General features: G+C 42.0%; 1 long non-coding RNA gene across 1 annotated transcript in view; it reads left to right on the top strand.

Moving 5' to 3' along the window:
• Positions 1 to 20,284: 20,284 nt before the first annotated feature.
• LOC141085705 (uncharacterized) overlaps positions 20,285 to 25,134 on the top strand; it is a 124,372-nt gene continuing 119,522 nt past the window's right edge. Inside the window, exon 1 of the long non-coding RNA XR_012231380.1 lies at positions 20,285 to 20,343. This is a non-coding gene — a long non-coding RNA (uncharacterized lncRNA). The remainder of the gene's footprint in view (positions 20,344 to 25,134) is intronic.

Raw genomic sequence — 25,134 nt, 5'->3', positions numbered from 1 at the left:
GTATCTTCACTCCTTTTGTTCTTCCACAATTCCAGTGGAAAAGATTAATAAGTGGCCTATGATTGGCCAGGAGACCAGCATAGAGGAAGGTGGAGTGGTGATGGAGGCAGAGTAAGATCGAACAGTTTAAAAGGGCTTTTTAAAACAATTCCTCTTGACAACTTGCAGTTTCGATTTGGACCAAATTTATTTGAACCAAAACAATTTTGCCAGCAGAATTCGATCAAATCTGCCCAAATCGAATTTAGGGAGAATAAATCATTCAAAATGGTAGCATATTATAGAAAAGCACAAGTGAGAACATAGTAGCACTAGATAGCCAATAGTCACCACCATTTCTTTCCTGCACAAAAAACACAAATACAGATCTACACTTGCGTGGGCCTCATCTGCTGTAGGAACATCTATGGTTTATGTTGTACCCATCAATATTGATTCACAGTACTTAAAAAGTTAAGCGCCGCCAGATATGACTTTCAGGAGAACTTTAAAGATGTAGCAATCCTTAAATAGAACCTGACAGCAGATACGTGCTGCCTGATTCATGTATCACACATTGGCTGCCTGATTTCAGGCTAATATGTTTCAATCTGTGGCACTTTAGAGAAAAAATAATTTAAAAGTCATGTTCTTCCCGCCCACTGCAATGGAGTGACAGGTCTCTCCCTATATATGCAAGCAGGGTGAGACCTGTCACTCTAGGGGAGCAGGCAGGGAGAAGTCGCCCGGGACCGGACTGTCCAACTTGTCTCCAAGGGGCCAGATGACTCTGTCCTCCACACCTTTTAAGATATATTTTTCTCTGAAAAGCTCCAACGTTTCGCGGTCAAATACACATGGCTGAAATCATGCAGTTAGTGCCTGATATGTGCTGCGGTGGATAGTGCGGCATGAATCAGCTCTCAGGTTCCTTGTAAATAAACAATCTGCACAACATGTGTTTGGCTTGCCATATGGTGTGCATGCAGCCTTTATAATGTGACCTCTCTAATACAATATATATAAGCGCTCACACGATGCAATCTGTACTTAGGTAGAGATAAGGATGGCTACATCTGTGTAACTGTCTATGGTAAAAGTCAGAGAAACGGATTTGCTACAGCAGTCAGAGCCCAAAGTTGTCAATATTAATAGTAATGTGCAGTTCGGCACTTTTTGGTGATCTGGTTCATTTGGCTTCGCTCACCGAAAAGAGAAGACATCTTTTGGAACCCGAGTGTAGCCCTATTAAATATGTGTTTACCTAAAGTAAAATCACTGTGGTTAGATGCGTTTGAAGCCTTGCCAATGACAGAACATTTTTCTGACTGGGTGTACAGAGTTTCCGTTGCATTAGCAGTCAAACATTTTACCCCCCAGTATGTGCCGTTCAGAAACTGCAAGTGGCTCTCACTGGTATATCCATGTAGTTACACTGATCTGAAGAATCATTTTGCCAGATCATTTGCACTGCACAACTGAACACCATAAACAGGAAACCTCAAAACAATGGCAGAATCACTTTTTTTCACAATTTATTGCAACTTGGAATTAAAGGCAGTTTGTTCACTGAACAATTGGAGTACGATATAACAATGACTGCAGGCAACAGTGAAACATTCTGGAGGGTCCTTGTAAGTTTTGGGGCTACATGTCAGAAAATAGAGTTAGGAATTTTGTCAGGATTATGTCCTCAATGCTGAGAAATACAGGCAGATACTTAACCATCATCGCGAACCATCAGGGAGGAGTTTGATTCCAATTTTATTCTTCAGCAGCACAATGACCCAAAGTCCTGGAAGTGATGAGCCTGTCAGGGATTATATAAAGAGACTAGCTGAAGAGCCCGGCGCTGCCCGGGCATAGTAACTAACTGTGGTTAGTTCTAACAAATTATAATTATCCTCCATCCCATAGTCCCGTGCCCATATACCCATCATACATATCCACGATCCCATAGTCGAGTGCCCATATACCCATCACACATCCTCCATCCCATAGTCCTGTGCCCATATACCCATCATACATATTCTCCATCCCATAGTCCCATGCCCATATACCCATCATACATATTCGCCATCCCATAGTCGAGTGCCCATATACCCATCACACATCCTTCATCTCATAGTCCAATGCCCATATAACTATCATACATATCCTCCATCCCATAGTCCTGTGCCCATATACCCATCATACATATCCTCCATCCCATAGTCCCGTGCCCATATACCCATCATGCATATCCTCCATCCCATAGTCCCGTGCCCATATACCCATCACACATCCTCCATCCCATAGTCCCGTGCCCATATACCCATCATACATATCCTCCATCCCATAGTCCAGTGCCCATATACCCATCACACATCCTCCATCTCATAGTCAACCATTATGACATCATAATGAGCGGCGGGGCTTGCAACCTATGATGACATCAGCATCGCCATGGCAACCATTGTGACATCATAATGAGGGGCGGGGCTTGATACGCACACACTGTTTCCCCATTATGTAGATAGGGGCATTATGACATCATAATGAGGGGCGGGGCTTGACGCGCACACACTTTTTCCCCAGTATGTAGATAGGGGCAAAATTGTTTGGTGAATTGGAACGCGCGGGGTTAAAATTTCGCCTCACAACATAGCTTAGGACGCTCTCGGCGTCCAGACGTGTGACTGTGCCAAATTTTGTGGCTGTAGCTGCGACGGTGCGGATGCCTATCCCGGACATACACACATACACACATACACACATACATACATACATACATACATACACACTTTGAGCTTTATATATTAGATAGAAGGATTTGCGAAAGCCTCATATGCAGAAGATCTGTGGTTAGTTATCTGAGATATTTGCATGTACTTCCCTGCCGAATTCGTTTAAAAATTGCATGCAAGTATCCAAAATATTTGATGTTGTTTTCAAGGCAAAGAGTGGCCACACTAAATATTGATGTGAGTAAGATTTTTCCTTTTTTCATTCATTTTCTATTTTGTTAATTGATTAAGTATGCTATTAACACGTCTATTTCTGAAAAGTTTCTTAATTTACTTCATATAAATCTTTAAATCTGCCATACGCCAACCCAGGCACCATTTTCCTGGTGCCCACTGCCTGCAGCTCAATGTGTGCAGTGGGGACTCAAGCTCCTGCCTTGCACCACCAACATTTTCCTGAAGCCCACTGCTGGGAGATCAATGGCTTTTGCCTCGCACCACTGGGACACCCCCTCCTCTGGGCCCACGGCCCGGAGCAGCACCCCACTCCTGCCACCGGTTTCCTGCAGTGACCCTACTACACCACTGCCGCTGATCCCCATCACCCAGTAAGCTAAATTCAAACTATTAAACACTCCCCCATTTTCCTTCCAAATTTGGGGAAAAAGTGCATCTTACAGTATGAAAAATACAGTATAAACTAGAGATGTGCTATTCGAATGAGACTAGGGCTCAATTTTTGGGACTCTGCTAAATCCAGCGAATATGAACAGCTGGCCATTTCATTCATGCAAATCACCTAATATGGCCACCACCATTTTATATTGCTGAAGATTGCTTTAGCCAGAGAAGGATCACATAACCTCAGGTACAGCACGGCAGGCTTCACAATTGTGCCTTGCAACTATCACATCATATAGCATAGCAAAATCAGGAGGGAGGAACTATTATAGCCTGTATAAAAGCAGAGGCAGGGAATGCAGCAGCCATTTTGTGGTGAATCTGGATAGTGACGGGATATCATAGCTTGCAACTTAACAATAGAGACAGAGAGAAAAAGCTATATTCAATTAATACATTTTGTGTGTTAAAGCACAAAAATATACAGGGTGGGCCATCTATATGGATACACCTATATGGATACACCTAAATAAAATGGGAATGGTTGGTGATAAAGTGGATTGGTCATCGTGGGCCAGTTGAATGGCCACCAAGGTCTCCCGATCTGACCCCCTTAGACTTTATCTTTGGGGTCATATGAAGGCAATTGTCTATGCTGTGAAGATATGAGATGTGCAGCATCTGAAACAATGGATACTGGAAGCCTGTGCTAGCATTTCTTCTGTGGTGTTGCTATCAGTGTGTCAAGAATGGTAGAAGATGGTTGCATTAACAATCCAACACAATGGACAGCACTTTGAACACATTTTATAAGTGGTCATAAACTTGTAAATAACTCATGAAAGAGTATTTTACATTAAAACCAAGCACACCATTGTTTTTCTTGGGAAATTCTCAATAAGTTTGATGTGTCACAGGACCCTCTTCCCATTGGAAAAGATAAAGTTGGATCCAAAATGTCCAACTTCAAAATGGCCACCATGGTCACCACCCATCTTGAAAAGTTTTTCCCCTCCCATATACTAATGTGCCACAAACAGGAAGATGATATCACCAACCATTCCCATTTTATTTAGGTGGAGTCATATACCCTGTAGAATGGGGACCATCCGTTAACCCATAGTCATATACATTACGTTGAGGTCACTTGGATATTACTAAGACTGTGTTTGCATTAAAAAGTTTGAAAAGATTTGAATAGAGTCCTAAGAGACCTCAGAGGGTCATACATATTTTTCGTTCATGGCAATTGGAGGCTTTGTAGCACTTTCTATTTTTCTGTAAATCAATATTTTTGTGAAAAGTTGGTAATTCGTCATCTAAATTGTTAACCAGAAGTGAATGGAGCAAGCTTTAGCTGTTGCTGTCAGTGATTGACAATGTCATCTAAATGGTTAATCAGAAATGATAGGAACTCACTTCATTTGCTGCTGTCAGAGGCAGATGCCGGCTGTGTAACACAACAAGCACATACCCAGTAAGGCGTGTACTCAGCCTCTGAGCCTACGCTTTACACGGGCTCCATGACAGTGATGTCCTGTTACTATCAGGGTGATCAAAGTGGTTAATATCAGGCAAGACGTCTTTCCGAAATAATTTTATTGTAATTCTGACACAGATGAAAAAAGAGAACACTGGCCTCATCAGGTCTAACATATCCATGTACGGTAATAATGATGTTTGTATCTTGAGATCTGATGGTGCTCTACAGGCCGTCGTGTAGCATCGGCGCTGACTTGTCTAGATAATGTAATTAACTATTTTGACATAAATGAAGAAGACAACAGGCGAAGAATAAACTCCCTGGGGAATATTCACAGTAACCTATCAATAATCCAAGCTAATTATCTTGCGAACTGTAATTTTTCTTTTTCTCTACTGTCTCCAAATATATAATGAATGTTCTGAGCCTAAAACCAAACTCCTTTTTTGTCCTAAAAATACAGTTGTTTATTCTAATGTATTGACATTCATGAAGCCAACTTGTCTTTTACTAGTGTCAGATGTGAAAATAAATAGATATTAAACTGTCAGTCAGTGAAATTACAAAGTCCAGGGAACATTTCTCCGACTTCCTATGTTTGCTTTGATGGACACAGGTGTTTAAGTGTGATGAAATACCACAGGGCTTCAGAGAGAATGAGACACTCTCAGGCAGCTTTGAATTTGCCACACAGCATGGATGAAATTCCCAATCCTCCGCCTCCCTGAATTGTAACTTCTTGAAAAGCAGCATAAAATTTGTCTGCCTCCATGTTTTTCATACTTGCAGAATTTCCATCCATCCCTGGAGGTCATCATTGCACTTTGCCTAGTTCCCGATGCAGCGCAGAGGTTACACCTCGTGGTTTTTCTACATAAATCTGCGGTAGGAACCAGAAATCTTTCCAGATTTTCAATTATTCAGGAGACACTTCAAGCCAGTCATCTGTCACTAACAAACAAACATTAACACTATTAAAAATTAATGGTCATCTGATAGCGAAGCGACTCTGGAGCGTGTCTCTTTTTGATGGGATCTCATGAAAGCTTTCTCGGTGACTGAGAGTCGTAGACCATATCTTACCTTCCTCAGAGAATTCTCCATGGTTTCGAGTTATGGTTTATCTGTCAAAACACTACAAAAATTAAGATCTTTTACATCATTACAATTTAAAGGGCCATTATAAGTGATGGAGAGATTGACAGCCGAAAGACGTCTCCCCAAAGATTCCTCAAGGCATATCAATGTAAAGGTTCCCACAGCCAAAGTCTTTAGACCTTATCTTTCTTCTGTCTCTTCCTTCTGGGAAATTCTGATGGGATATTAATCACAGCATTGTTTCAAAGAAGAAAACCTTTGCTCTTTTGTATTAACTCTTTCACAACCAAGCCTGAAAGGGCTTCAATGACTGGGCAAATTTTTCTTTTGGTTTTGTCTCTCAGACTTTAAACAACTATCACTTTTTGATTCTTTTTTCACTGGTTGTATGAGATTGCTTTATGCCCGATAAATTGCTTTATTTTTTTTCAGCACTGCTATGGGTTTCGTATGAATTGCTGTGTAACTTTAGTAACTTTACTTGTGACACAAACTCTGTCATTTCAATGTATTGTTGTACATTTTTCATGCTAAAAAAATGTGTTGCTTTAATTCTCCATACTATTGCACATAGATACCTAATATGTGAAGGTTTGGGATTTTTTTACTCTTATATGTAAGTAAAAAATGTTTTTTTTTCATGTGAAAAATGTCTGATTAGTCTGAAGGCGGGGAGAGTTTCACACAATCCCCGGGAGAACCAGTGCTAATACTGCTTGAACAGTGCTGGCATCGTAGGTGAGTATGAATGTTATTTTTTTTACTGGGAGGCAACATGCTACTTGAGAATGGGTGATCCGAGAAGTGGACAATCTCTTTAAAAAGTGGCATTTTGTGTTGAACTTGTAGAAACAACTTATTATCCATAGAGAAGAAAGTGGACAGGCACATTCCGTCCCGTGCAAAATAATCCCCTATTGTGGCATCAAGTTACCAACAGCAGGCAGATAAAACCATGGAGCAAGTACAGGCGATGATCGTTTCGCACTTACGTTGCGCTTCAACAGGTCATGACCTGTTGAAGCGCAATGTAAGCCTGAAACGATCGATCGTCGTCTGTATTTGCTCCATGGTTTTATTTGCCTGCTGCTGGTAACTTGATGCCACAATAGGGGATTATTTTGCACTGGACAGAATGTGCCTTTCCACTTTCTTCTGTATGGATATACAGACTATTTTCCTTGGAAGTGGCACCCGTGTTCCCTGATGTGTGTGCAGCTTCATTAACCAGAGGTCATACAGCTGTGCCTTTGTCCTGCTTTTTCTCTTCTATGGTATGTGGTTTAGAAACAACTTATTATATTAGTTGCTTTGAGGTATTTAAACGGAATCTGACACCAGTAAATGATCTACTGTTTGAATCAGGTTTTTAAAACAAAATTAGTAGTCTTGCAATTTTCATTGTGGAAATTGAGGCTTTTTTTGACTCATCATTCCTGTACTTTCAGGAAGAGTTTTCAACAGGCTCCTTATCAGCAGAGGCCGGATTACAATGATGAGTAACACCTTCATACACAGCTGATAACATAGGATTAGTGATGAGCGAGTATACTCGTTGCTCGGGTTTTCCCGAGCATGCTCGGGTGTCCTCCGAGTACTTTGGCGTGCTCGGAGATTTAGTTTTCGTCGTCTCATCTGCATGATTTGTGGCTGCAAGACAGCCTGAATACATGTGAGGAATGCCTGTTTGCTAGGGGATTCCCACATGTATTCAGGTTGTCTAGCAGCCGTAAATCATGCAGCTACTTCAACAAAAACTAAATCTCCGAGCACGGCAAAATAACGAGTATACTTGCTCATCACTACATAGGATCCATCGTTCACAATAGGCGATATCGCATCTCTCTCTGTCTCGCTTCGTTTCACATTGAACTTTGCACATGTTCTTTAATTGCTTCAGTATATAAAATAGCATTGGCTAAAGTACACGTGTTGTTTCCCGGAACATCGGATAGTTGAAGTCTAAAAAAACGCCCCAGTGGCCATTATGAAATATCTATTCTTTTTTAAAAATTGTAATATGAAAAAAAAATGTCAAAATTGTAAATAAAATTCATTTAAAGAAAACTCTGTTTTAAAGAATAGGTCATTTTCTGATGATAGTTTCCATTTTCATTGCTTTTTGTTAAAGTGCTTAATTGCAAACAATAGAAAGTTTTAGTATCAAACCTAATTCAATAGGAGTTGAATAATTTTGATTTCAACTGTACATGGGTCACATTTATCAACAAGGAAAAATCACATTTTATTCTCTTCTCTGTTTACATGGAGAACAGGATTTGTGAATAAGCAAACAGAGGATGGAGACTTCATGTCACAGGCATCACTGTCTTATTGTGGATGAACTTGGCCTTGCTGTCGAAATTGTTCGCCCCGGATTCTTAGATCTGTCCACCAATTTGTTGTCAGTCCATATTTATTTCATTTCTGAAAAGCAAACATTGAATGCAAATCAAGACATGCATGAGAAGCATTGACAAGTGATTTATGTTATCATGCATGGTATTATTGTACTGGGGAGCTGAGACTTAGCAAAATTTTCTAGAAGATGAGAATAATAGTTATTATTTTTGCCTGTATTATTATCCAACTACTTACACATCAATTGAATCCAGAGTGTCTGGTGGGGTATCTGGACCCAAACTTCACAGGTTCATACATGCCTTTGAGACTGTTTAGTTCAGGTTGGGAGAAATGCGACTGGTCAGAGAATCAAAGATTGTGACCAGCCGCAGGCTGGATGAAGGCTTATTACTAGAAATTATACTGTTTTAATTACAGGTGCTTCTCACAAAATTAGAGTATAATCAAGAAGTTAATTTAGTTCTTCAATACAAAAAGTGAAATTATATAGAGTCATTACACACAGAGTGATCTATTTCAAGAGTTTATTTCTGTTAATGTTGATGATTATGGCTTACTGCCAATGAAAACCTAAAAGTCATTATCTCAGTAAATTAGAATACTTTATAACACCAGCTTGAAAAATGATTTTAAAATCCGAAATGTTGGCCTACTGAAATGTATGTTCAGTAAATGCACTCAATACTTGGTCGGGGCTCCTTTTGCATCATTACTGCATCAATGTAGCGTGGCATGGAGGCGATCAGTTTGTGGCACTGCTGAGGTGTTATGGAAGCCCAGGTTGCTTTGATAGCAGTCTTCAGCTCGGCTACATTGTTGGGTCTGGTGTCTCTAATCTTCCTCTTGACAATACCCCATAGATACTCTATGGGGTTAAGGTCAGGTGAGTTTTCTGACCAATCAAGCACAGTGATACTGTTGTTTTTACACAAGGTATTGGTACTTTTGGCAGTGTGGACAGGTGCCAAGTCCTGCTGGAGAATGAAATGTCCATCTGAAAAAAGCTTGTCCGAAAAAGGGAAGCGTCTGTGTGTGGTGGCTCTTGAAGCAATGACTCCAGCAGCAGTCCTCTCCTTGTGAATCTCCCCCAAATTTTTGAATGTCCTATTCTTAATAATCCTTTCAAGGCTGCGGTTATCCCAGTTGCTTATGCATCTTTTTCTACCACACTTTTTCCTTCCACTCAACATTCCATTAATATGCTTGGATACAGCACTCTGTGAACAGCCAGCTTCTTTAGCAATGACCTTTTGTGGCTTACCCTCCTTTTGGAGTGTGTCAATTACTGCCTTCTGGACAACTATCAAGTCAGCAGTCTTCCCCATGATTGTAGAGCCTACTGAATCAGACTGAGACCTTTTTAAACGCTTAGGAAGCCTTTGCAGGTGTTTTTTGTTAATTATTCCAATTTACTGAGATAATGACTTTGGGGTTTTCAATGGCTGTAAGCCATAATCATCAACATTAAGAGAAATAAACACTTGAAATAGATCATTCGGTCTTTAATGACTCTGTATAATGTATGAGTTTCACTTCTTGTATTGAAGTACTGAATATATTAACCTTTTGATGATATTCTAATTTTGTGAGAAGCACCTGTATATTATATTTTTATTATTAACAATAGTTCACATTATTTTACTATGTGCCTGGGGCTTTGAAGGGGCACTATTGGACCTCCCAATTAGAGATGAGCAAACCTTTTAAGGTTCAGTTCGGTTATGATCGGCGAACTTCCCGATGTTCGCCCAACATATCCGAACCCCATTGAATTCAATGGGAGGCAAAGCCAAACACATAGACAACACCTTCAGGGTGGCACAAAAGTTGCCAAAACAACTCAGATTAGGGGAAGACACCAAGAAAAGTGGCATGAATTGACCCAGAGCACAAATAGTATAATTACACAGCATGGAAGCATAGGACAGGGCTTGGACCAATATTTCTAGCTTATACAATGATCAGTAACAGGTGGATTAGTGACAGGTGTAGGCCTGATGCTCTGAGAGCCTTGCCAAATTGAGGCAACACACATGAAGGAGACCCAACTTGGAGTCCAAACATTTCCAAAAAGTTAGGGTCAGACACCAGGAAAAGTGGCATCAATTGACCCACAGTAGAAATGTTATAATGGTGCAGCAGTCAGGTAGTTCCATGCATGAGACAGGGTCTGGACCAGCATTTACAGCTTTGAATTTAAGTTAAAATTAAAATGTGGCCGAGGGACCGATGCAGGCCTGCTGTGCTTGGAGCCCTGATACCTCATGCAAAATCTCAAACTGCTTTTCTGCTCTGCCACACTCAGGTCAAATAGACAAGTAGGAGATTCTAGAACTACTATTGTTAGAAACATTTAAGGATAGTAACACAGGTAGTTGACTGAAAGTAAATGCAGGCCTGTCATTCTGGGAGCCCTACTGCTACAGGAAACACAAAGGTAACCCAACAAGATGTCCAAATATTTCTAAAAATTAAAGGCAGTCACCAGGAAAAGTTGCATCAATTGACCCACAGTAGAAATTGTAGAATGGCTCAGCATGGATGGATGGGACAGAGCATTTCTGGCTTACAAATTGATCAGTAAGAGGTGGATGAGTGACAGGTGTAGGTCTAGCACTCTGAGAACTCTTCCACTACAGGCAACTCACCAGATGGAGACCCAACTTGGAGTCTCCACCTTTCAAAAAATTATTGGCACACACCACTAAAGTGGCATCACTTGTACCAAAGTAGAAATAGTATAATGGTGCCCTGAGACCCCTGCCACTACATGCAGCACACAATAAGGATACCCAAATAAGAGTCTCCATTTATCAAAATTTGGCTTGTCTTAACTCAGGAAGAAGCAAAAGGAGGAATATGAGGAATATTAGGTCCTTTAAAAAAAAAGGCAAATTGTAAAAGTAACAGCGGTGGACACACCTTCTTATTGTTGGGCCACCAAAGCACTTGTTAGTAACATCATCAGCAGTAGCAACAACAGCCAGTTAAGCCACAAAAAAGGTGTCACAAACTGCAATAATGTGAGATCAATGCAGCACACTGAAAACTACAATATTGCCTAGTCTGCCCAATCTGTGACTGGGGTGCAAAAGTCATTAGAGATCCATACTTGTTCATCTTGGTGAAGCTTAGGGGGTCTACAGAGGACAGCCAGATGCATCTATCCAGCAGAACACCACCAGCAGCACTGAAGACACGTTCTGAGAGAACGCTGGCTGCCGTGCATGACAAAGCTTCCAAGGCGTGACGTGTGAGCTCAAGCCACTCTTCCATTTTTGAAGGCCAAAATACAAAAGCGTCCAAACTCCCACCAATGGCATCGAAATTGAGCTTGATATACTCTTGCACCACCCTTTCCAGTGGTTCACTAGGTGCCAGACTTGCACTCCGTTCTGTAGGTGCATGGGATGGTGCAAAAAATGTATGAAATGACTCACAGAAATAATTTCTGTCACTTACACTGCTGCTGCTAATGTTTTTGCATTGACGACTTGACGTTCCCAGGGTTGAAAGTCTACAACTTCAGAGCACACTGTGTGCCTCATTGCTGTCTTGGGGAAAACCACTTTTAAGATTGTCTACATGCGTGTTTCGATACTCCATCATGCGCGCATCACTTTCCAGGGGGGAAGCATCTGGCAACTTTTACTCTTCTACCATGGAAATATTATAGCATGTCAACCCAGTAGTCTGCACCATTTCTAATACTAATAATACCGGCATCATGTTGCAGATAGTGCAGCAAGAAGGCACTCATGTATTGGGCACTTCCATGAGGTCCAAATGCATGGTATTCTGGTGGCGTGGTACCATTCAAGCTTGCTTCCTCCATCCTCTCCCGCCAACCACAGACAACAGAGAGGAGATCATTATCCTTTTCATTTCATGACTGTTGTGCGCTCTTCACCTATTCCGCCTCGTCTTCCACCATTTGCTCTTCAGCTTCTGCAACTTGACTAATAGATTGTCTGGTACCAAGAACCACCTTCGATCACTTTTATTCAAACTCCCATGGCATCCTCTTGTGCATTGACAGTTCAGAACTTAGAGATAGTGTTATCCTTTCTGCATCCTACTCCGCTTCCTCCTCTTCCTCTGGGACTACCACCTCCTTCCTCAGACTATTCAAAGTTTGACCGGAATAGTGAGGCTGATGATGGCAGCATCAGAATAACCATCTTGGTAGCCATTTTGAAACTGTGCAGAAGGGTAGAGAGATCCTTTCTCTGTGCCCACTTCGCCAGAGTAATTTTGTCCACATCCATACGGCGTTGGCCCAGGCTATGCAAATTGACATACTGCACCAGAGATCGTTGCTGACAATAGTAATTTTTTTGAACAAAAAATGTGGTCACCTGTAGCAGGCCAAGTGGAATTTAAAAATTTCAAACCACTATAATTTCAATCAAAGTCATTGGCAAAGTGCTGGAGGGGAGTTATGTTTCATTGAGGCTAATAGCTTCAGTGATTTGAAAACAAGACGTTTCCTTCAGCACACTATGCGTTAAGAGGGGATAAACGGCCATTTTAAGGGCTGGGTTTTTGGGCAGAACCATAGAGCGGGTGGGAGGTTGTCCACCTTATCCCCACCCCAGGCTGTGTTTTTGGGCTTAAATAGTGAGCTTCCAGGGGCACTCAGTGCTCAATAGGGCTGGATAGAGGAATTCCAGAACTTTGTGTCTTGAGAAAGAAAAGCTGAACCAATGAGTGGTAAGTATCCAGAGCGGGTGGATCCCCGCAGATGCAGAGACTGTCTACCATTTTGTTTTGTTTTTCCTGTTTTTGCCCAAAGGGCTGTATTTATTCTAACTTTTTGTGGGTATATGCCACATGTCTAATAAACCAACGAAAGATTTAAGGAGACAGTGTACCTGTGTCTACCCCTGTGTGCAGCTGAGTGAGCTGATCTACCACAGCATGTTAAACTATATAGATGGCAAAAGTCAATTTTTGGAACAAAAAATGTGGTCACCTGTAGCAGGCCAAGCATTTTTTTAAATTTTCAAACCATTGAAATTTCACACAAAGCAGGTTAAATGGTATGTATGATAGTCATTTTTAAACAAAAAAAGGTGGGCTCCTTTAGAAGGCCAAGTGGTAGTCAAAAATGTAAAAGCACCGTAATTTTACACAAAGCAGGTTAAACGGTATGGTTGACAATAGTTGATTTTTGAACAATAAAATCTGGTCACCTATAGCAGGCCAAGCTGTTTTCAAGCCACCTTAATTTCACACAAAGCACATTAAACTGTAATTAAACTGTAAGAATGACAATATTCAATTTTTCGTCCAAAAATATGGTCATCTGTAGCAGGCCAAGCATTTTTTTTTAAATTTCAAACCATCGTAATTTCACACAAAGCAGATTAAACTGTATGGATGAAAATACAGTCAATTCCCTCCCCCCCCCAAAAAAAATGTGGTACCCTGTCACAGGGCAGTAGGGGGAAAACAGGAGATGTGGAACCTGGGCCCCTGAACTGCCCCTCAGGCTAAGGGGGTGCCCTGACTCTCCTTAACTTGGGGGTACACTTGAGGCTAGTGAGGCCCAAGTCCCCGACCTGTCCTTATCTCCTGTTTAGCCCTGAGCTAAACCCCCAACCCCCTCCCCAGGAGGTGAGACAGGGAAAACATGTACTGCATCAAATAACAAACAGGGAAAGATACAACAGACACCTAAGGGTATAATAAACTAAAAAGCAAGACTTAGCTTCTCTCTGCTGCTAATGCTCCGAGCAGCAGGGTAAGGCACCAGAACAAGGGGATAGCTGGAGCTCCACTGCAATACAGCCTGCTCCTGAGTCCAGCTTGGTTGGTCTCCAAATGAATAATGTCACCAACAGTGAATTGCAATACCTGATGACCCTTTATAGGAAGGAGGGAGTGGTCACACCTGCTGACTGACTAAACATGTAGTAACACCATCGGCCACCGGGGGGAACCCAGCAGCAGACTCACTAAACTTGTAGTAACACCAGTGGCCACCAGGGGCAAAAACCCATATTAACCCCTTAAGCCCCAAGGGTGGTTTGCATGTTCATGACCGGGCCAATTTTTACAATTCTGACCACTGTCCCTTTATGAGGTTATAACTCTGAAACGCTTCCATGGATCCTGGTGATTCTGACACTGTTTTCTCATGACATATTGTACTTCATGTTAGTGATAACATTTCATTCATATCACTTGCGTTTATTTGTGAAAAAAATGGAAATTTGGCAAAAATGTTGAAAATTTCGCAATTTTCCAAATTTGAATTTTTATGCCCTTAAATCACAGAGATACGGCACATAAAAAACTTAATAAATAACATTTCCCACATGTTTACTTTACATCAGCACAATTTTGGAACCAAAATTTTTTTTGTTAGGAAGTTATAAGGGTTAAAAATTGACCAGGGATTTCTCATTTTTGCAACACCATTTTATTTTTACGGACCACATCACATTTGAAGCCACTTTGAGGGGTCTATATGATAGAAAATACCCAAAAGTGACACCATTCTAAAAACTGCACCCCTTAAGGTGCTCAAAACCACATTCAAGAAGTTTATTAACCCTTTCGGTGCATCACAGGAATTTTTGGAATATTTAAAAAAAAAATGAACATTTAACTTTTTTTCACAAAAAAATACTTCAGGTTCAGTTTTTTTTTTATTTTACCAAGGGTAACAGGAGAAATTGGACTGCAAAAGTTATTGTGCAATTTGTCCTGAGTACGCTGATACCTGATATGTGGGGGGGAACCACTGTTTCGGCGCATGGCAGACCTCAGAAGGGAAGGAGCGCCGTTTGACTTTTTCAATGCAAAATTGGCTGGAATTCAGATTGGACGCCATGTCGTGTTTGGAGAGCCCCTGATGTACCTAATCAGTGGAAACCCCCCACAAGTGACCCCATTATGGAAGCTAGACCCCCCAAGGAACTTATCTAGATATGAAAATAAAAAAATCATATTTTTTCCACAAACATGACCTTTTAGTCACAATTTTTTTTATTTTCCCAAGGGTACAAGGATAAATTGGACCCCAAAAGTTGTTGTCCAATTTGTCCTGAGAACGCTGATACTCCATATGTGGGGGAAAACTACTGTATGGGCACACGTCGGGGCTCGGAAGGGAAGTAGTGACGTTTTGGATTGCAGACTTTGATGGAATGGTCTGCGGGTGTCATGTTGCTTTTGGAGAGCCCCTGATGTACTTAAACAGTAGAAACCCCCCACAAGTGACCCCATTTTGGAAACTAGACCCCCCAAGGAACTTATCTAGATGTGTGGTGAGCACTTTGAACCCCCCAGTTCTTCACAGAAGTTTATAACGCCCGGGCGTGAAAATAAAAAAATCGTATTTTTTCCACAAACATGATCTTTTAGTCACCAATTTTTTTATTTGCCCAAGGGTACAAGGAGAAATTGGACCCCAAAAGTTGTTGTCCAATTTGTCCTGAGTACGCTGATACCTCATATGTGGGAGAAAACTACTGTATGGACACACGTCGGGGCTCGGAAGGGAAGTAGTGACGTTTTGGAATGGAGACTTTGATGGAATGGTCTGCGGGTGTCATGTTGCTTTTGGAGAGCCCCTGATGTGCTTAAACAGTGGAAACCCCCCACAAATGACCCCATTTTGGAAACTAGACCCCCTAAGGAACTTATCTAGATGTGTGGTGAGCACTTTGAACCCCCAAGGGCTTCACAGAAGGTTATAATGCCCAGACATGAAAATAAAAAAATCGTATTTTTTCCACAAACATGATCAATTAGTCTCAATTTTTTTATTTTCCCAAGGGTAACAGGAGAAATTGGACCCCAAAAGTTGTTGTCCAATTTGTCCTGAGTACGCTGACACCCCATATGTGGGAGAAAACTACTGTATGGGCACACGTCGGGGCTCGGAAGGGAAGTAGTGACGTTTTGGAATGCAGACTTTGATGGAATGGTCTGCAGGTGTCATGTTGCCTTTGGAGAGCCCCTAATGTACCTAAACAGTGTAAACCCCCCACAAATGACCCCATTTTGGAAACTAGACCCCCTAAGGAACTTATCTAGATGTGTGGTGAGCACTTTGAACCCCCAATGGCTTCACAGAAGGTTATAATGCCCAGACATGAAAATAAAAAAATCGTATTTTTTCCACAAACATGATCAATTAGTCTCAATTTTTTTATTTTCCCAAAGGTAACAGGAGAAATTGGACCCCAAAAGTTGTTGTCCAATTTGTCCTGAGTACCCTGATACCTCATATGTGGGAGAAAACTACTGTATGGACACACGTCGGGTCTCGGAAGGGAAGTAGTGACGTTTTGGAATGCAGACTTTGATGGATTGGTCTGCGGGTGTCATGTGCGTTTGGAGAGCCCCTGATGTACCTAAACTATTGAAACTCCCCACAAGTAACCTCATTTTGGAAACTAGACCCCCCACGGAACTTATCTAGATGTCTGGTGAGAACTTTGAACCCCCAAGTGCTTAACAGAAGTTTATAACGCCTGGGCGTGAAAATAAAAAAATCATTTTTTCCACAAAAATGATATTTTTGCCCCCAATTTTTTATTTTCCTAAGGGTAACAGGATAAATTGGACCCCAAAAGTTGTTTTGCAATTTGTCCTGAGTATGCTGATACCCTATATGTGGGGGTAAAACACTGTTTGGGTGCATGGCAGAGCTTGGAAGGGAAGGAGCACCATTTGACTTTTTCAACGCAGAATTGGCTGGAATTGAGACCAGATGCCATGTTGCATTTGGAGAGCCCCTGATGTGCCCAAACAGTGGAAACCCCCCCAATTATAACTCCAACCCTAACCCCAACACACCCCTAATCCTAATCTCAGCCCTAACCCTAGCCCTAACCCTAGCCCTAATGGGAAAATGGAAATAAATACATTTTTTTATTTTATTATTTTTCCCTAACTAAGGGGATGATAACGGGGGGTTTGATTTACTATTTATGGCGGTTTTTATGTTTGGCAGCTGTCACACGCTAAAAGACGCTTTTTATTGTAAAAATAGTTTTTGCATCACCACATATTGAGAGCTATAATTTTTCCGTATTTTGATCAACCGAGTCATGTGAGGTCTTATTCTTTGTGGGACGAGTTGACGTTTTTTTTGGTACCATTTTCGGGCACGTGACATTTTTTTGATCGCTTTTTTTTCCGATTTTTGGGACGCAGAATGAGCAAAAACCAGCGTTTCATGAATTTCTTTTGGGGGGGTGCGTTTACACCGTTCCGCGTGTGGTAAAATTGATAAAGCGCTTTTATTCTTCGGGTCAGTACGGTTACAGCGATACCTCATTTAGGTCATTTTTTATGTTTTGCCGGTTTTATGCCGGTTTATATTTTTTTATATAAAAAATAATTATTTTTGCATCGCTTTATTCTGCGAGCTATAACTTTTTTATTTTTTTGCAGATGACGTTGTATTGTGGCTCGTTTTTTGCGGGACAAGCTGACGTTTTCAGCGGTACCATGGATATTTATATGAGTCTTTTTGATCGCGCGTTATTGCACTTTTTGTTCGGTGGTATGATAATAAATCATTATTTTTTGCTTCGTTTTTTATTTTTTAAGGGGTTCACTAAAGGGGTTAACTATTGGGACAGCTTTATAGGGCGGGTCATTACGGACGCGGCGGTACCAAATATGTGTACTTTTATTGTTTTTTTATTTTCAAAAAGTGAATTTATTGGGGAATACTTTTTTTTTTTTACTAATTTATTTAGCGATTTTTTTAAAATTATTTTTACACTTTTTTTTTTTTACTTTATTACATTGTCCCAGGTGGGTCACCACTGTCCTGTGACAGATTGCTGATCTGTCACATCACAGATCACTGTGACAGATCAGCGATCTGTCACAGGCACTGCTGCAGACTTCCTCATGCCTGTGCTTTGGAGGCAGTGAGGAAGTCAGCTTCCTATAGGCCCCCGAAGGTCCCCGTCACCATCTTGGATCCGGGGGCCTGTAGGGAAAGAGCCCCCGCAGCAGCGCTGCACATTGCGCTGCTGTGGGGGGCTCAGGGAAGCACGGAGGGAGCCCCCTCCCTGCTGATGCTTCCCTTTAACCCCTGGTACACCGCGATCATGTTTGTACAAGGGGTTAACATGTCGGGGCGGTCCGTGACGCCCCTGACACATTGTGCCCGGTGTCAGCTGTGATAATCAGCTGACACCCGGCCGCGATCAGCGGCGCTCACCACGTGGGCGCCGCTGATCGCTATGACGTACTATCCCGTCCCTGAGAATTAAGTCCCAGGGCACATGGACGGGATAGTACGTCTTATGGCAGAAAGGGGTTAACCCCCGAGGGCCAGAAAGGAAAAAGGTTTATATAAGAGCGTCCAGACTCTGACACAGATCCAAAAATGGATCGTAACATCGCCTTCAGCAGCTATATATTTAGCAACATACTGCAAAGCTCTGCTTAATGGCTTTATTCAACCATTCTCCCTGCTCCAGCTGTCCCTAAGCTAAATGCAGAATGTATCGCATAAAAAAAACAGACAACAAGATTAACCCTAAGAAGGACTTTTAGCATGATGGTTCAGCAAAGTATCAACACTGGAGGTCTCTGATTCCTAAAACTGTGCACACAGGCCTGGACAATTACTCTCTCCCTCCAATGAGAACTGTCTATGAGCTGCGCAATGGCGCTGATGTGTCTGATGAGGCAATGTGGCCAGCCAATCATAGTAATGCCACTACCAAGATGGCTATGACATTACAGTGACTGGCAGGCAATTTCCGCATTTTCTTGGCTTTGCAACAGGTGAAATTAAAAGCAAAGCCACAAATATAGGAATAAAAATCCTCCAAAAATTCAGAATTAAGAGTCCTCAGTGGTAGTGGTTGATTACCTTCCTAAAATTCAAGAATTAATACAGCAAAAAAGGGCAGCACTATATACTTGCCCAGGTCTCAAAACTAATGCAGAATACTGTCCAGCAAACCCACATAGTAAAGATGACAGCAACACAGGTGAAAAATACTGATGGGACAACCACTCACAACCTACCAACTCATGGAGGGGGTGATTGCGTAGTATTAAATTGCACAAAAGCAGCTTGTATAGGGTGCTGGTCAAACACAGGTCTGCACAGTGTCTGACTTACAGCCTATTAGATACACCCATATTATTAGATTAGAACACCCTAGTTTACAAAGACAAAAATGCTGGGCTTGGCTACACCTTGACAAATTAAGTGCAAAAAAATATTCAGAATGTATGAGGTATTGATTGATATTTTGGCCATGATATGCAAGCTCGCAACCCACATCAAGAGTCTTCACACTTGCGAGTCCTAACACTAAAATTAAAAGCAAAGCCCCCAAAAATAAAAATCCTCTAAAAATTCAAGAATGAACACAGCAAAAAATGGCAGCAGGCACTATCACGCTCTATACAAGCCATTGTATCATTAATGCACTGCAGCATGATATAATGGATAATATGCATATATTCATTTATGATTTAGTCATATAGTACTGTGGGGAATAAAAAAAATTATCTTCAAATATCTTCATTTTGATGGAGTCAATTTTTTTTACTCTATCAAAATGGCACCGGCGGCTGTGCCTGCGCAGTAGCATCTATCACGTTCCGATAAATGCTACTGAGCAGGCGCCATCTTGATTGAGCCAAATTTGTTTTTTTTCTGTAGCAAAATGGCACTGGTGGCGGCGCTTGCGCAGCGGCATCTAGTGGAACCCGATAGATGCTACTGCGGAGGCAGGGCTGCCAGCGCCATTTTGATGACAATAACTTTTTTCTCCCACAATACTATATGACTAAATCATAAATTAATACATGCATATTATCCATTGTATCATGCTACAGAGCAGGCGCCGTGATGAATGTTGACTTTTTTTCACACAATATTCTATGTACTATGTAAAATAGGGGGCAGGTCAGTGATGTAACAGTGATCTGTCATAAGCCCATAAGGTTGAATATGTAAGCAGAGCACAATATAAAGCCCCACCCATGCCCCAGAGCACGAGCATATCATTAACTCAAAGCTGCAAATACAGATTAAACCACAACAACCACAAGACGGATTTCATCACCAAGGTATCATTTTAATCGGTATAGCGGCCCCAACCTGTTACTGTCTGTAAGTTGCTGAGCACAATCCTGGTGACAGATTCACTTTAAGACCTGCTTCCCATGGCTTACGTTTGTGTAAGTATAAATCTCTGGCTCAAAGAGTTAAAAGGACCCTTAGTTCAAGGCAAGGACCATCAGATTCTTACAAAAAAAGTATGTCCCCTCTTTTCTAGGTGATTAAAATAAATTAATTTTATTTTAATTCCTACGATCATAGTCCTTTCAATGGGGATCTGTAACTCTGTAAATGCGCAGCTTTTTCCAAGGAGTTTAAAAACTCACATTTTTTGTTAAAACATTTTGCATTCAGTTGTAGCGTATAAAAAAAACACAAAAATTGAGCTTGGTTTGAGTTGGTATACATGCAGCATATAAATGCATGTTCACATTAGCCATAAAGCATACAAAAACTACAAAAGACAAAATGAGAAAAACCCTGCTGTAAGTGTCTTGGCTCTGACTATCTGTAAGACTCCCATTTTGCAAGCTACTCAACAAAACATGCTGACCCCTCTTTGCTAGGTGTATTGATTAAAACAAATGAAGTGGAGAATGTTGCATAAAGGTTGTCAGAGTGCTAGCGTGGAGTGAAGGGGGCCACAAGTTACAGTGATATTGGGGCCTACTCTACAGCTGGCAAAAAGACAAAAAACACTGCTGTTCTTAGTAATACTGTGTTTGATCAAATATAGCATAAAAGCCGTCCCACCATCAACAAGGTGACTCTGCGGTTGAGGAGGTCCTACACTATCTAATATTAAAAACCTTATCATGTGTCAAAGTTGATGTCAGTGTGTGAATAAGGGCAGACAAAAGGACCAGGTTTTTCTCATTTTGTCTTTTGCAGGTTTTGTATGCTTTATGGCCAATGTGAACATGCGTTTATATGCTGCATGTATGCCAACTCAAACCAAGCTCAATTTTTGTGTTTTTTTTCTTTGGATTTTTGCATTCTGTGCAAGCCAGGGTGTGGCCTCCCTCCCCTGAGCTGGAAATTGTATTTAAAGGCTTCCTGTGACTGGTGTCCACTGGTTGGGAAAAGGCCTTTTGTATAAAAGAAATCTTGGATTTTTGAGTTCAGCTCATGAAAAATGGGACCAAAAACAAGTGTTGCATTTATATTTCTCTTTACTATATAAAAAAACAGGGAATTATATCTTGATTATTTCTTGATTGTTGAGAAACATTTTTATGAAATCTGATGGAAATTAAAATTGGAGTACATAGACATATACACATGCCAAACTATGTTGAACAACTGTTTTGCTTGGATGTGGGTTAAATTGTTGCAAATATCATATTAATACACTAAAATTTGACATTTTCACTTACAGTAGGGAAAATAAGTATTTGATACACTGCCGATTGTAACAACCTTGCTGGCATCACTGCATGGCCTCCCATCCCCCACACACCAACTTACTCACTGCTCCAGGCCATACTATGTTTTCTGTCTGCTGTTGGCTCCATGCTGTGTGCCTCTTGCTTCCTGCCTGCTCTCTGCATGCTTCCTGGCTGTGTGCATAGGGGAGCGGTGCCGGCACGCTCTGGTTCTTATGGAATCAGTGTGCACCTGCCTAATGTGCTCCCGGCCAATCACCAAGAGGCCTGTAGTATTTAGGGCAGCGCCACCCTGTGGAAACTGCCTGAGCAATGCCTTCACTAAGTTAGTGTCTTGCTACTGAGTTGTCAGGTCCTGTTATGAATGGGTCATTGAGGATGATGGCAGGAACAGGCTGGCCACCAGAAGACCAGAGAGGTTGGTAACTAAGCGGATTGCAGACCCCTGATCCTATCTGCACAACTAGCAGTAGCCGTGGAGCGTTCCTACGATGCCCTAAACGCCTCGTCACAGCCGGAGGACTAACTTAGCATAAAGACAGAAATATGAAATCTAAACTGCCCTGGAGCAGATCCCCAAAGCAATAGACAGTCCTGTATCTGTACCTGTCTGTCTGCCCTCCAGGAGGCAGAATATCCTGGTCTCTGAGTCCTTTTTCCTAGCTTTGCCTTGTACCTGTCCATCCGCCCTCCAGGAGGCAGAATATCCTGGTCCCTGTGCTATTGCTCCTTGCCTTGTCTTGTACCAGTCCTTGCTGCCCTCCAGGAGGCACTATATCTAGGTCCCTGTGTCTTTGTTCCTGTACCTTGTCTCATACCATTACCTTGTCTGAACTCAGTCTCTCGGTCTCCTTGTCTGTGGCTTCTTTCTCTGCTGTGTCTATCCTTATGTCCTCTCCATCTGCCTGTGCTCCATACTCTTGCAGCTCTGCCTGTGCTTTGCACTCTTGCAGCTCTGCCTGTGCTTTGCACTCTTGCAGCTCTGCCTGTGCTTTGCACTCTTGCGGCTCTGCCTGTGCTCTGCACTCTTGCGGCTCTGCCTGTGCTCTGCACTCTTGCGGCTCTGCCTGTGCGCCGCACTCTTGCGGCTCTGCCTGTGCGCCGCACTCTTGCGGCTCTGCCTGTGCACCGCACTCTTGCGGCTCTGCCTGTGCTCCGCACTCTTGCGGCTCTGCCTGTGCTCCGCACTCCTGTTGTTCTGCTTTGTTCTGTTTCTGCTGCTGTAGAACCTCTTGCTGCTAACTGCAGCTCTTCTCTGCAGCCTTGCGGTTCTTCTCCAGTGTGAACAGGTCCAAACCTGTTCCTTCATACACCACTCCTTCCTGCCTGAGTCTCTGTGCTTTCCCAGTCAGCTATGCCCACCTGCCAGTGTCTCAGCCATGCCCGCCTGCCAGTGTCTCAGCTGTGCCCACCTGCCAGTGTCTCAGCTGTGTCTGCCTTCCAGTGTCTCAGCTGTGCCCACCTGCCTGTGTCTCAGCCGTGCCCGCCTGCCAGAGTACCAGCCATGTCTGCCATGCTCACCTGCCTGTATGCTAGTCGTGCCTGTCGCCTACACCTATCCTAGCATTTTGTTCCCCAGTGGGATCAACAGCCACAGCCAGACACCACCCTGGAGTGGCACCTGGCAGCTATCTGCTGCACAAGCCTGACCTCACCATCAGAGGCTCTAGAGAAGACCAAGGTAGCTGTATTAGTTACGCCCCTTCCAGGGTAGTCTGGCTTGTGGCACAGTGGGTCCACAACCCCCTTGCTCGCACCAATCTGTCAAAATGTGAGCGTGACACCGATTTTTGCAAGTTTTCCCACCTACAAAGAATGAAGAGGTCTGTAATTTTTATTGTAGGTACATTTCAACCGTGAGTGACAGAATCTTAAAAAAATCTAGAAAATCACATTGTATGATTCTTACATAATCAATTTGCATTTTATTGCATGGAATAAGTATTAGATACAATAGAAAAGCAGAACTTAATATTTGGCACAGAAACCTTTGTTTTTAATTACAGAGGTCAGACGTTTCCTATAGTTCTTGACCAAGTTTGCACACACTGCAGCAGAGATTTTGGCCCACACCTCCATACAGATCTTCTCCAGATCTTTCAGGTTTCGGTGCTGTCACTGGGCAACATTGAGTTTCAGCTCCCTCCAAAGATTTTCTACTGGGTTCAGGTCTTAAGACTGGCTAGGCCATTCCAGGACCTTGAAATGCTTCTTACAGACCAACTCCTTAATTGCCCTGGCTGTGTTTCAATTCTCTTACTGAGGGAATGAGGTTGTTGGCCAAAATCTCACAATACATGACCCCATCCATCCTTCCTTAAATACAATGCAGTTGTACTGTTTTCTTTGCAGAAAATCAACCTCCAAAGCATGAGGTTTCTCCCACCATGCTTCATGTTTGACATGGTCTTCTTGGGATTGTATTCATCCTTCTTCTTTCTCCAAACACAGTGAGTGGAGTTGATGCCAAAAAGTTCTATTTTGGTCTCATCTGACCACATGACCTTCTCTCGTGCCTCCTATGGATCATCCATATGGTTATTGGCAAACTTCAAATGGACTTGGACATGTGCTGGCAGGAGAGGACCTTGCGTGCCCTGCAGGATTTTAATCCATAACGGTTTAGTGTGTTACTAATGGTAATGTTTGAGACTGTGGTCCCAGCTCTCTTCAGGTCATTAACCAGGTCTTCCTGTGTAATTCTTGGCTGATTCCTGACCTTTCCCTGAATCATCCTTACCCCACAAGGCAAGATCTCGCATGGAACCCCAGACCAAGGAAGATTGAGAGCCATTTTATGCTTATTCTATTTTCTAACAATTTTGCGAACAGTTGTTGCCTTTTCACCAATCTGCTTGCCTATTGTCCTGTAGCCCATCCCAGCCCTCTGCATGTCTACAATTTTGTCCCTGGTGTTTTTAGACAGCTCTTTGTTCTTGGCCATGGTGGAAATGTTGGAGTTTGTTTTATTGAGTGTGTGGAAAGGTGTATTTTATACAGGTTTAAGTTAAAATAGGTGCAATTAATAGAGGTACTGAGCGCACAGTGGAAGGCCTTCTTACAGAAAACCCTAACAGGTCTGTGAGAGGCACAATTCTTGCTGGTTGATGGGTGATCAAGTACTTATTTTATTAAATAAAATGCAGTTTAATTTTTTAAAAATCATGCAATGTGATTTTCTAGTTTTTATTTTTAGATTCTATCTGTCACAGTTGAAGTGTTCGATAAAAATACAGATCTTACCGTTCTTTGTAGTTGGTAAAACTTGCAAAATTATCAGTGTTTCAAATACTTATTTTCCCCACTGTAAATACCGTGTTAGGGAAAAGTTTTAGTGAGCTGTAGAAAAATTAAATAGCTTGATCCCAAGAACAGAACACATATTCATGGCAAAAGGACACCTGGTCTACATCC

The sequence above is a fragment of the Dendrobates tinctorius genome, unplaced genomic scaffold (genome assembly GCF_039654945.1).
Source record: "Dendrobates tinctorius isolate UK_male_01 unplaced genomic scaffold, ASM3965494v1 ptg000029l, whole genome shotgun sequence".
Classification (NCBI taxonomy): Eukaryota; Metazoa; Chordata; class Amphibia; order Anura; family Dendrobatidae; genus Dendrobates; species Dendrobates tinctorius.
This window is presented reverse-complemented; position numbering and strand designations above follow the sequence as displayed.